The following is a 14,191-nucleotide window of genomic DNA, read 5'->3' as shown; positions in this document are numbered from 1 at the left end:
TGTTATAATCAGCGTTGTCGAACACGAATTGAGCAAACGCTTCACTTTCATAATTAATCTCCGAATTCAAAACCGCGGCCGACTCGAATCTAACGGATTCGTTGTAAGAACAACACAATCCCAGTTTAGAGAGAATGTCCAACAAATGTTTAGACCCGTATTTTCGATGCAAGTGTAGGGCTAGAGCGCAAAATATTGGTGAAATAAATGACCTTGGTCGTACCAATGACATTATGGAATTCGCTAAGGAAAGGGCTTTAATTTCTCCATTTAAATCGATCTTATCGGTCCCCAGCAAATTACTTATAAATGATTTTAAAGTTACAGGTAAATCTTGTTCACCTCCACTTAGAATATTCTCAGTCGAAGGGTAACAATCGAAGTCACATGCCATTAGTCCAATATCCTCTCTTAATATTTTAGCCGCAGTTTTGACTATCGTCAACCTCTCTTCTTTTTCGTCTAACATTCTTTCTTCGTGCCATTTAGTATGGACAATCTTTTCTAGTGAGCCCTGGAAACAAAGTATACCGCTTCCTCCTCGACGTTTTAGCCCAGTTATGACTATGCTATCTCCAAAGTGATCTAAAAGCTTTGTTTTCAAATGTTTTTTCCGTAATAAAATCCTCTTCGTTTTCCATAAACGTCTTTAAATCGGCATGTATTTCCGAAATAGAAAACTGGCAACGCTCAGAACATATTAAATTTCTACAGACCTTTTTCAGAGCGTCTTCTAGTTTGTCATTTCGAGGTCTACCTTTATCTTTGCTTTTAATTCTTGAGAAGGATGTATGGCAACTTTTGTGGTACCTGGCTTCCGCAGCTACGAGGTCTATTTCTGAACCTATTCGTCGATGTACTTCGTTTCCCCATTTGTCACCATGACTTTTACATCTTTCTTCAATAGAGTGCTTCATTTCTACTTTACGAAAATCGCAAACCTTTTTCTTTTTATTCTTGTTAAATGTCTTACATATTTCTCCACAAAAAATACAATCGCTCTTAAAATTGAAAGTGGGTGTGCTTACTCTGGTTTCTGATGGTGTTGAACTACTAGAAGCAACTGCATCCTTCGTTTCTAAGTATTTTTTAATACTAGATCTTATAATATAGTTCAATCGACAATCTTTATGGAACGTTATACTGTCGAGTTTCTCAAAGTGTTCGTGCTTATTATCCAAACGTTCCTTACTGGCTTTTATAAGCCCCTCGATTCCTCTTTTCTTCACCTCCGTAACAGTTCTATTTTCTATCGGCTCGTCACAAATCAAACACACTTCCATACCGAAAACGCGTATGGACTAAAATTTTATTATCCTTTATTTAAAACAAGTTATAGTCCGTTTATAAAAGTACAATTCCGATTTATATCATTCAACACTAGCTCATTTACTGTTAGCCATAGCGTGCAAGTTTCAACTCGAAAAGACCGAGAGGAACAAAATTTTGAAAAAGGTCTCGAAATTATAGAAAATATCGTTGGGGAGATCAGTCTATGTGACTAAAAACAATACTTTATTAGCTATCTAATATACTACAAAGTCTTTAGGAAGAGCGACATGTTAACTTCCACCCCTGGACACTTCCACGATGCGGATCTAAGACTCAAAAGACCGAAAGCTATCGTCGAACACGTTGGAAATGGGCGTGGCCATCATATTGAAATAAGTAATGCTAAATTAATAAAGAATGAAACAATCCCATTAATTAAATAATAGAGTCAATAGAAATTATTAAATTAAAAAACTCCAAACTTATAATCAATAATATCGCTCCATATATTAACCTTTTTAACAATTAAAATCATCACAAATTAGAAAAAATACTTTTTAATTAAATAAAAAACTGTTTTTGTCATGCGCGCACATAATTTCCCTCCTCTGTTCATTATGTATCCACCCATCGACAAATAGCATAGGGACTCATAAGGCAAGCATAGAAATGTTTGCCCTTTTCTGTCTAGCCTAACTAACGACTAACTAGGAGGCAGCCATATTGCCCTATATTTTCAAGTCGTTTAGTGTGACCGTTCTTGGGAAATTTCCCTGCCGGGAGTTTGGCTTACCTTATGAGTCCCTATGTTATTTGTCGATGGTTAGGGCGTCGAAACGGCTGTAGTGGCGTTTGAATAAAAATGTTTTTAACTGTACAATAGTGGTTTTGAATTTGGCTAATTAACTTATTTTAATAAAAGGATATTATTTTATATGATTGTTTGCTGTCTGCTTATAGCAAAGCGGTGGGCAGCACTTGAGTTGGAGTATTTTCGAGTTAAGCAGAGTTCGCGATGACTAAATATGTTGTTTTGGCAAACGTAGAGCTTTTTCTTTCGTCTTTGCTATAAGTCAAGTATAAAATTTTGGCAGTTAATAATTATGAGTGATTTTCTTAAATAGGTAATATGACTTGTTAACCTACATTTTAAAAAATATCCTAGCGCCAGAAAAGCACCTGAACTATCGGTTTCAGTAGCTTTGTCATTTCTCAATTGTTCTTACGTCCCTGATACATATGTGTTTTTTTTTTGCATCCGCCACTGATACAAGCTAAAAACTATTCAACCAAATTACCGGTGCAGTTTCTGGCCAAATCTCAATAGCTCATTTTGCTAAACAGTCTCAGAAAGAAGTTGTGATTGGAGCAGTTGAATAGTTCCCATTTTTTGTAATGTAGGAAACCTTTCATCTCAAAATGTTTTTAAGGAGATTTATTACCAGTTCTTAGAGGTGCGATGATATGATTTTAAGTAATTATAGGGGTCTAGTAATAGTTAGTGTAGGGAGCTGTTGGCTCGCGTGGCATGAAGGGCTGGCCACCATCCTCATACGCAATGTAACCCGGCCACCTGTTTAAAGGCATTATAAGTCGCTAGATGACTTGGGCCTAAGGTGGTGCCTTGGGTATTAGCCTAGCTGATTATTATTTGTCTTATGTAAGATATTAATTGAAGAAATCGTAAAATACAAATAAATATTGAAAAATACCTAACCAAAACACATAAAAAAAGGTTTTAATTTTCACCAGTCACAATTATACTCAAAGCTGTGAAAATTTCAACCTCTCTGTATAATTCCCGATGCGTATCGTATTGGTGGGGATAACGAGTACGATCTTGAAAATATTCCTAGCCCTTGCTCAAAGATATTAATTCAACAAGGTGGGGGAAGATGGCAACAAAATGCGAGTCGGGTCCTTTCGTGGGGTGAATCAAATCCGAGAGAGGGGGTTACTAAAGCGGAAAAGGAAAAGTAGAAGGAAAGTGAGGGTGTGGCATCGATCCCGGGTTCGGGTTTGGGTTCGGGATCGAAATCCGGGATTTAAGGGATGAAATGGGGGTAAAATCGTCGAAAAGTCAATGTATTTAGGGTATTTCTCGCGACGATTTGTTTTCCCGTATATCAACATATTGTGTCCAGGCCAACTTGTTCATTTATCTACGCTTATCTCGAAAGATACTTGAACGTATATCTTATCAAGTTTTATCGTACGGAATAAGTTGAAATGATGTAAAAATTGATAACCTAGGCGACGCGTGCGCAGATTACCCCGGGGGACGCGGTTAATTTGAATTGAAGTGTTTTGACGTCATGGAATATTCGTTGTTAAAGTAGAATGGAAATATTTTTAAACTTCATTTTAATATCACTGTAGTACGCTTGACACTTGAACCAAACTCACGAGTATTTCTTAAAACGAATATCTCGATCGCGTTTTATCGTACGAAATAAGTGGAAATTATGTAAGTTGTATGATTAATAACCTAGGCAGGAAGATAGCGCGCGCGTGCGCGGATAACCTGGGAGGCGCGGATTGCCCGGGCGCGCGGTTAATTTGAATTTAAAACATGGATTCCCTCTCCGAAATAATTCATGTACCCAAAATTGGACCGCAAGTTTTTTTCTTTTAGGGGAATCTCTATAGGAGTTTAACATTACAATAAAGCTAATAGGTCCAGTTTGGGGTACTTTTGGTCCGAAATGGGGTACATAGGGCCGAAAATGGTGACTTTGGTCGTTTTAAGGGTACTTTTGGTCTATTTTGGTCCATTTTTGGGTACATCAGAAAAGCAGTTGGAAAAACGAAGAGCCTTATTTTTTTTTTCCACCCATCTCCAAACTCCAAAAATTTATTGCTATAATTTATTTATCCCTTCCGTAGGTATAAAATAAGATAAAAACCACTTACCTATATTTTAATTACGGTAAATTAAAAATACTTAATTAGTGTACTAAGTTACGTTTAAAAGAACCTTTTGTAACAATTCCAATATGTAAATATAGGTATAAGGATTGAAAAAATACTTAAAGTGGTTTTACTGATAAACTCTAAAGGAATTTAACTTTAAAGGTATCTTAGATTATTGTTTTTAATTTTATTCAAGTTGAAAACGTATTAAGAGTCCTTCAAAGTACTATAAAAGGATTTTATTTACGAACTTAATTCATATTTTCTTCAAACTTTCAATTCACTTTTATTACTATTTAAATACGGTAAAATATAATTCTTATACACAAATATAGTCAGAAAGATACTATAAAACACTAAAATTAAAATTAAATTAAATTTGTGTGGATAAGATTTGTAAATATCATTTTGAAACTAATAACTTTCACGCTTTATTTAAGTCAAGCCAATAAAAACAATTACCTATATTTTAAATACGGTAAAATATAAATACATTTCCGATATGTAAATAGGTAGAATAACACTATGAAAAGTTCCTTTTTCTTCTTTTAATACGACAACACACAACTCTGATACGCAAATATATAAAGAAAATATAAAAAAAATTTACTCTACGTTCGATACGTTAAAATACATTTCCGATACACAAATATAGATAAAGAAATACTATAAAATGTAAAAAGGTAGAAAAATACTACACATTAACCATTATGAATTTAAACTTACAACATCCTTCACGTATAGAGCATAACATATATGTTCAGAGTTAATTTGTTTCCTCGTTATCTTTATCGCATGTGTTTTAAATAGCGTATGGAATAAGTTAAGAATGTACTGAAATGGTGTATGTTTAAACCTCGTAGAATAAAGAGTAAAACATATGTTCAGAGTCGGCTTGATTACTAAAGCGAATAACACAGAGACGTTTCCGGTGTAGTCACGTAGGAAGAAAAATACTACAACACTCTCTATACTCTACATTCAACACGTTAAAATAAACTTCCGAAATGCCAATATAGGTAGTAAAATACTACAAAATCTCTATACTTTACCTTCAATACGTTAAATTACATTCCAATATGTAAATATAGGAGGAAAAATACTACAAAGGCCTCTTTTCTTGGCGTTCAATATGTTAAAAAAGATTTCTGAAATGCAAATGTAGGTAGTAAATACTACAAAATCTCTATACTCTACCTTCAATACGTTAAATTACATTCCAATATGTAAATATAGGTAGTAAATACTACAAAAGCCTCTTTTCTTGGCGTTCAATATGTTAAAATAGATTTCTGAAATGCAAATATAGGTAGTAAGTACTACAAAAGCCTCTTTTCTTGGCGTTCAATATGTTAAAATAGATTTCTGAAATGCAAATATAGGTAGTAATTACTACAAAAGCCTCTTACTCTACGTTCAATACGTTAAATTAATGATATGCCTCCGATCGAATCGTTCATTTTTTCCTATTTAAATATACGCATTTAAATTAGAATTGCTTCTAGTGTTCGGCAGTCGATTAATTTTTATCCACAAATTTTCCGATTTATTTAAAAAACGTTGGTAAAAAGAATATCATTTTAACTTATTTAATTGTGTTTTTTACCCAACCAAGCATTTATTTGAATAAAAGTGGTATTTATTTAAATAACCAATAGTTAAATAAAAATTGTTAAATGTTTAAATAATCGAAAGTGAACAAGCCTATTTTTTAAATAAAACAAACAGACTTTAGAGTTGATAAGATTTGTAAATATCATTTGAAACTAATAATTTTCACGCTTTATTTAAGTCAAGCAATTACATTTTTAAAAATGAAAGAAGTTAAACAATATAAAAATTTGTAAATATTGTAAATATTTTTAGGTAATAAAGAAATTAAGAAATGTTTTAATTAAAATATATTTCATTTTCTACTACATTTTTAAAAATGAAAGAAGTTTAACAATATAATTATTCTAATATAATTTCAAAATCAGGTATTATCTAAAGTACAAATGCATAATTTAGTGAAGCAATTCTTATTTAAATACTTTTATTTAATTAATTTGTGTATCTGAAATGTATTTATTGAAAAATAAGTGGGTTTTACTATTTATCACGGTTTTTTATATATATATATATTGGAATTGTTACAAAAGGTTCTTTTAAACGTAACTTAGTACATTAATTTATTTTGGAAGTTCAAAACGTATTAAGAGCCCTTCAGAGTACTATAAAAGGATTTCATTTACAAACTAAATTAATATTTTCTTCAAACTTTCAATTCGTTATAATTTGAATTTAAATGAAAACATCATGGATTATAGGTGCGTAATCTACTATTAGACCGAACGGATTAAAAAATACTTAAAGTAAGTGGTTTTACTGATAAACTAAAGGAATTTAACTTTAAAGGGTATCTTAGATTATTGTTTTTAATAGTATTCAAGTTCAAAACGTATAAAGAGTCCTTCAAAGTAATTTAAAAGAATTTTATTTACGAACTAAATCCATATTTTAGAAGTTAGTTTGTATGAAATACTTACTAATACCTGAAAAATGGACTTTAGAGTTGATAAGATTTGTAAATATCATTTGAAACTAATAATTTTCACGCTTTATTTAAGTCAAGCAATTACATTTTTAAAAATGAAAGAAGTTAAACAATATAAAAATTTGTAAATATTGTAAATATTTTTAGGTAATAAAGAAATTAAGAAATGTTTTAATTACAATATCTTTCATTTTTTACTACATTTTTAAAAATGAAAGAAGTTTAACAATATAATTATTCTAATATAATTTCAAAATCAGGTATTATTTAAAGTATAAATGCATAATTTAGTGAAGCAATTCTTATTTAAATACTTTTATTTAATTAATTTGTGTATCTGAAATTTATATATATATATAGGAATTGTTACAAAAGGTTCTTTTAAACGTAACTTAGTACAATAATTTATTTTGGAAGTTCAAATCGTATTAAGAGCCCTTCAGAGTACTATAAAAGGATTTCATTTACAAACTAAATTAATATTTTCTTCAAACTTTCAATTCGTTATAATTTGAATTTAAATGAAAACATCATGGATTATAGGTGCGTAATCTACTATTAGACCGAACTAATTAAAAAAAAAATACTTAAAGTAAGTGGTTTTACTGATAAACTCTAAAGGAATTTTGGAATTTTCTAGAATAGCAAAGTAAAACTAAAACGTAAACCAAGTTTAAAACGAAACTAATAACTGGGAGAAAGGTTGAAGTAAGTAATTTTTTTTGATTTTTCGTTTTTTAATTTTTGAGTTCCCTATATTATTATAAACTAAATTAAATATAATTTTTGAAAATTTGTGATAAAAGATCTGCTCCTTCGTGTTTTACATATATTTAAAAACTCGAGATTTTAATGAATTGTTTTCAAAGCATGAAAAATATAGCAGATCCTTTGATTTTAATTGTAGTTAGTAGTTACTTAAAAAAAAAGTCGCTAGCTGACTTGGAGCTGGTGTAGTAAAATTTTAAAAATGTGTATTTTAAATTTTGTTTGTAAAAGTTTTTTTTGAAAAAGTTTAGTATTATAGTTTAAATTTATTAAATAAAATAAAATATAAATTATACATTTGTTTAGTATTTTACTATTGCAAGTAAAATTAATAGTAATTTCAATTACTTTTTTAGTTTTTTTTTTGACAAATATACAAACTATTTAGTTATTTCAAAAACAAATACGTCGAATTATTTGGTATTCGAAATACTATTGGTTAGTTTTTATATCTTTAATTTTATTTTTCAGAACAATTTATCTTTGTCTAGCTTCTTCTAACTTTAATTTAGATGGCCTTAAAGCCAAGTATTTAACAAATTTTGTAACCAAGTAGATGGAGCTTTAAACAATTTTTCATTCATGTAGTCAAGGAAATGTTCAAATATACGTGTATTTGGTCATTTTGATGGTCAAATAGCCCAGTATGGAACTGCGAGATGATAGTCAGAGATTGAGACGCGGGTGGCGCCCGTGCCCCAGCGTCCGCGCCAGCCCCGTCGGTGCCCCATTTCACATTTCAGACGTCGACGGAGGCTCGGGGCACCATCAGGGCGAGGGCGCGGACGCTGGGGCACGGGCGCCACCCGCGTCTCAATCTCTGACTATCATCTCGCAGTTCCATACTGGGCTATTTGACCATCAAAATGACCAAATACACGTATATTTGAACATTTCCTTGACTACATGAATGAAAAATTGTTTAAAGCTCCATCTACTTGGTTACAAAATTTGTTAAATACTTGGCTTTAAGGCCATCTAAATTAAAGTTAGAAGAAGCTAGACAAAGAGAAATTGTTCTGAAAAATAAAATTAAAGATATAAAAACTAACCAATAGTATTTCGAATACCAAATAATTCGACGTATTTGTTTTTGAAATAACTAAATAGTTTGTATATTTGTCAAAAAAAAAACTAAAAAAGTAATTGAAATTACTATTAATTTTACTTGCAATAGTAAAATACTAAACAAATGTATAATTTATATTTTATTTTAGTTAATAAATTTAAACTATAATACTAAACTTTTTCAAAAAAAACTTTTACAAACAAAATTTAAAATACACATTTTTAAAATTTTACTACACCAGCTCCAAGTCAGCTAGCGACTTTTTTTTTTAAGTAACTACTAACTACAATTAAAATCAAAGGATCTGCTATATTTTTCATGCTTTGAAAACAATTCATTAAAATCTCGAGTTTTTAAATATATGTAAAACACGAAGGAGCAGATCTTTTATCACAAATTTTCAAAAATTATATTTAATTTAGTTTATAATAATATAGGGAACTCAAAAATTAAAAAACGAAAAATCAAAAAAAATTACTTACTTCAACCTTTCTCCCAGTTATTAGTTTCGTTTTAAACTTGGTTTACGTTTTAGTTTTACTTTGCTATTCTAGAAAATTCCAAAATTCCTTTAGAGTTTATCAGTAAAACCACTTACTTTAAGTATTTTTTTTTAATTAGTTCGGTCTAATAGTAGATTACGCACCTATAATCCATGATGTTTTCATTTAAATTCAAATTATAACGAATTGAAAGTTTGAAGAAAATATTAATTTAGTTTGTAAATGAAATCCTTTTATAGTACTCTGAAGGGCTCTTAATACGTTTTGAGCTTCCAAAATAAATTAATGTACTAAGTTACGTTTAAAAGAACCTTTTGTAACAATTCCTATATATATATATATATATATATATATATAAAACCGTGATAAATAGTAAAACCCACTTATTTTTCAATTAATAAATTTCAGATACACAAATTAATTAAATAAAAGTATTTAAATAAGAATTGCTTCACTAAATTATGCATTTATACTTTAAATAATACCTGATATTGAAATTATATTAGAATAATTATATTGTTAAACTTCTTTCATTTTTAAAAATGTAGTAAAAAATGAAAGATATTGTAATTAAAACATTTCTTAATTTCTTTATTACCTAAAAATATTTACAATATTTACAAATTTTTATATTGTTTAACTTCTTTCATTTTTAAAAATGTAATTGCTTGACTTAAATAAAGCGTGAAAATTATTAGTTTCAAATGATATTTACAAATCTTATCAACTCTAAAGTCCATTTTTCAGGTATTAGTAAGTATTTCATACAAACTAACTTCTAAAATATGGATTTAGTTCGTAAATAAAATTCTTTTAAATTACTTTGAAGGACTCTTTATACGTTTTGAACTTGAATACTATTAAAAACAATAATCTAAGATACCCTTTAAAGTTAAATTCCTTTAGTTTATCAGTAAAACCACTTACTTTAAGTATTTTTTAATCCGTTCGGTCTAATAGTAGATTACGCACCTATAATCCATGATGTTTTCATTTAAATTCAAATTATAACGAATTGAAAGTTTGAAGAAAATATTAATTTAGTTTGTAAATGAAATCCTTTTATAGTACTCTGAAGGGCTCTTAATACGTTTTGAACTTCCAAAATAAATTAATGTACTAAGTTACGTTTAAAAGAACCTTTTGTAACAATTCCAATATATATATATATATATATATATATATATACATATATATATAAAAAACCGTGATAAATAGTAAAACCCACTTATTTTTCAATAAATACATTTCAGATACACAAATTAATTAAATAAAAGTATTTAAATAAGAATTGCTTCACTAAATTATGCATTTGTACTTTAGATAATACCTGATTTTGAAATTATATTAGAATAATTATATTGTTAAACTTCTTTCATTTTTAAAAATGTAGTAGAAAATGAAAGATATTTTAATTAAAACATTTCTTAATTTCTTTATTACCTAAAAATATTTACAATATTTACAAATTTTTATATTGTTTAACTTCTTTCATTTTTAAAAATGTAATTGCTTGACTTAAATAAAGCGTGAAAATTATTAGTTTCAAATGATATTTACAAATCTTATCAACTCTAAAGTCTGTTTGTTTTATTTAAAAAATAGGCTTGTTCACTTTCGATTATTTAAACATTTAACAATTTTTATTTAACTATTGGTTATTTAAATAAATACCACTTTTTTTCAAAAAAAAACTGCTTGGTTGGGTAAAAAACACAATTAAATAAGTTAAAATGATATTCTTTTTACCAACGTTTTTTAAATAAATCGGAAAATTTGTGGATAAAAATTAATCGACTGCCGAACACTAGAAGCAATTCTAATTTAAATGCGTATATTTAAATAGGAAAAAATGAACGATTCGATCGGAGGCATATCATTAATTTAACGTATTGAACGTAGAGTAAGAGGCTTTTGTAGTAATTACTACCTATATTTGCATTTCAGAAATCTATTTTAACATATTGAACGCCAAGAAAAGAGGTTTTTGTAGTACTTACTACCTATATTTGTATTTCAGAAATCTATTTTAACATATTGAACGCCAAGAAAAGAGGCTTTTGTAGTATTTACTACCTATATTTACATATTGGAATGTAATTTAACGTATTGAAGGTAGAGTATAGAGATTTTGTAGTATTTACTACCTACATTTGCATTTCAGAAATCTTTTTTAACATATTGAACGCCAAGAAAAGAGGCTTTTGTAGTATTTTTCCTCCTATATTTACATATTGGAATGTAATTTAACGTATTGAAGGTAAAGTATAGAGATTTTGTAGTATTTTACTACCTATATTGGCATTTCGGAAGTATATTTTAACGTGTTGAATGTAGAGTATAGAGAGTGTTGTAGTATTTTTCTTCCTACGTGACTACACCGGAAACGTCTCTGTGTTATTCGCTTTAGTAATCAAGCCGACTCTGAACATATGTTTTACTCTTTATTCTACGAGGTTTAAACATACACCATTTCAGTACATTCTTAACTTATTCCATACGCTATTTAAAACACATGCGATAAAGATAACGAGGAAACAAATTAACTCTGAACATATATGTTATGCTCTATACGTGAAGGATGTTGTAAGTTTAAATTCATAATGGTTAATGTGTAGTATTTTTCTACCTTTTTACATTTTATAGTATTTCTTTATCTATATTTGTGTATCGGAAATGTATTTTAACGTATCGAACGTAGAGTAAATTTTTTTTATATTTTCTTTATATATTTGCGTATCAGAGTTGTGTGTTGTCGTATTAAAAGAAGAAAAAGGAACTTTTCATAGTGTTATTCTACCTATTTACATATCGGAAATGTATTTATATTTTACCGTATTTAAAATATAGGTAATTGTTTTTATTGGCTTGACTTAAATAAAGCGTGAAAGTTATTAGTTTCAAAATGATATTTACAAATCTTATCCACACAAATTTAATTTAATTTTAATTTTAGTGTTTTATAGTATCTTTCTGACTATATTTGTGTATAAGAATTATATTTTACCGTATTTAAATAGTAATAAAAGTGAATTGAAAGTTTGAAGAAAATATGAATTAAGTTCGTAAATAAAATCCTTTTATAGTACTTTGAAGGACTCTTAATACGTTTTCAACTTGAATAAAATTAAAAACAATAATCTAAGATACCTTTAAAGTTAAATTCCTTTAGAGTTTATCAGTAAAACCACTTTAAGTATTTTTTCAATCCTTATACCTATATTTACATATTGGAATTGTTACAAAAGGTTCTTTTAAACGTAACTTAGTACACTAATTAAGTATTTTTAATTTACCGTAATTAAAATATAGGTAAGTGGTTTTTATCTTATTTTATACCTACGGAAGGGATAAATAAATTATAGCAATAAATTTTTGGAGTTTGGAGATGGGTGGAAAAAAAAAATAAGGCTCTTCGTTTTTCCAACTGCTTTTCTGATGTACCCAAAAATGGACCAAAATAGACCTAAAGTACCCTTAAAACGACCAAAGTCTCCATTTTCGGCCCTATGTACCCCATTTCGGACCAAAAGTACCCCAAACTGGACCTATTAGCTTTATTGTAATGTTAAACTCCTATAGAGATTCCCCTAAAAGAAAAAAACTTGCGGTCCAATTTTGGGTACATGAATTATTTCGGAGAGGGAATCCATGTTTTAAATTCAAATTAACCGCGCGCCCGGGCAATCCGCGCCTCCCAGGTTATCCGCGCACGCGCGCGCTATCTTCCTGCCTAGGTTATTAATCATACAACTTACATAATTTCCACTTATTTCGTACGATAAAACGCGATCGAGATATTCGTTTTAAGAAATACTCGTGAGTTTGGTTCAAGTGTCAAGCGTACTACAGTGATATTAAAATGAAGTTTAAAAATATTTCCATTCTACTTTAACAACGAATATTCCATGACGTCAAAACACTTCAATTCAAATTAACCGCGTCCCCCGGGGTAATCTGCGCACGCGTCGCCTAGGTTATCAATTTTTACATCATTTCAACTTATTCCGTACGATAAAACTTGATAAGATATACGTTCAAGTATCTTTCGAGATAAGCGTAGATAAATGAACAAGTTGGCCTGGACACAATATGTTGATATACGGGAAAACAAATCGTCGCGAGAAATACCCTAAATACATTGACTTTTCGACGATTTTACCCCCATTTCATCCCTTAAATCCCGGATTTCGATCCCGAACCCAAACCCGAACCCGGGATCGATGCCACACCCTCACTTTCCTTCTACTAGGAAAGAGGAGAGATTCGACTTCAGAATGGAAACCCCTTTTTTGGGGGGGGCAGGGGGGGGGACAGCCGTGGCGGAAGTATTCCGACCACCCGTGTGGGGATTGGTGGTCGTCCTCACACGGCCATCCACAAACTCTGCTTCCAAGACGCGTGGGATTACAGGAGTACGCCACTACTGCCGGCTCCTTTGTGTTTAATCAATCACAAAATCTTTATCAACAAACAATAAAAAAATGCTATACAACAAATAAACAAAATGGGGGAAAATATTATCTTCTAGTCTTGTTAATTTTCCGGAAAAACAAAATGCGAAAAATTTTCCAGAAAAGTTTCCGAATTGCGGAAAATTTTCCGCAAATCGGAAAAATAACAAGTTGGCAAGCCAAAATATACCTCTCCTCGGAAGAATTGTCCCTAGTGGTATTAATTTCTCGAGATAACCCTTAAAGATATATCTCCGCAATTTAGAGTTATTTGTTAAAAATATTAACCCATTTCTATCCCGCCCGGTATAAAATTTTAATTATAATTAAAATAATTGAGACGAAACGACCAATTTTAATTTATTCAGAATATCATAAGTTAAGTAGTTACAACAGTAAGTTAGACGTACTATAACAATGCACAATTGAATTAAACCCTTTTACAGAACAAGTTTATCAGTTAAATATAATACGAAGCAAATTTTAATGAAAGAAATATCTACAGAGGCTTTTTGGAATTACTCGCTTACGAAATACTTGCCGCATCTTTAACGCTCATTTTATTTCAAAACTCGCCCTTGATGAAGATACCGTAGATATCTGGTAGTGGACGACTCGTTCACTTCCTGTTGACGTTGTGACGCATACCACATGAAAAAGACCAATGCCGTCCAAT

This window comes from Leiobunum rupestre, chromosome 6 (assembly GCF_980474605.1).
Source record: "Leiobunum rupestre chromosome 6, qqLeiRupe1.1.hap1, whole genome shotgun sequence".
NCBI lineage: Eukaryota > Metazoa > Arthropoda > Arachnida > Opiliones > Sclerosomatidae > Leiobunum > Leiobunum rupestre.
Note: the sequence above shows the minus strand (reverse complement) of the source record.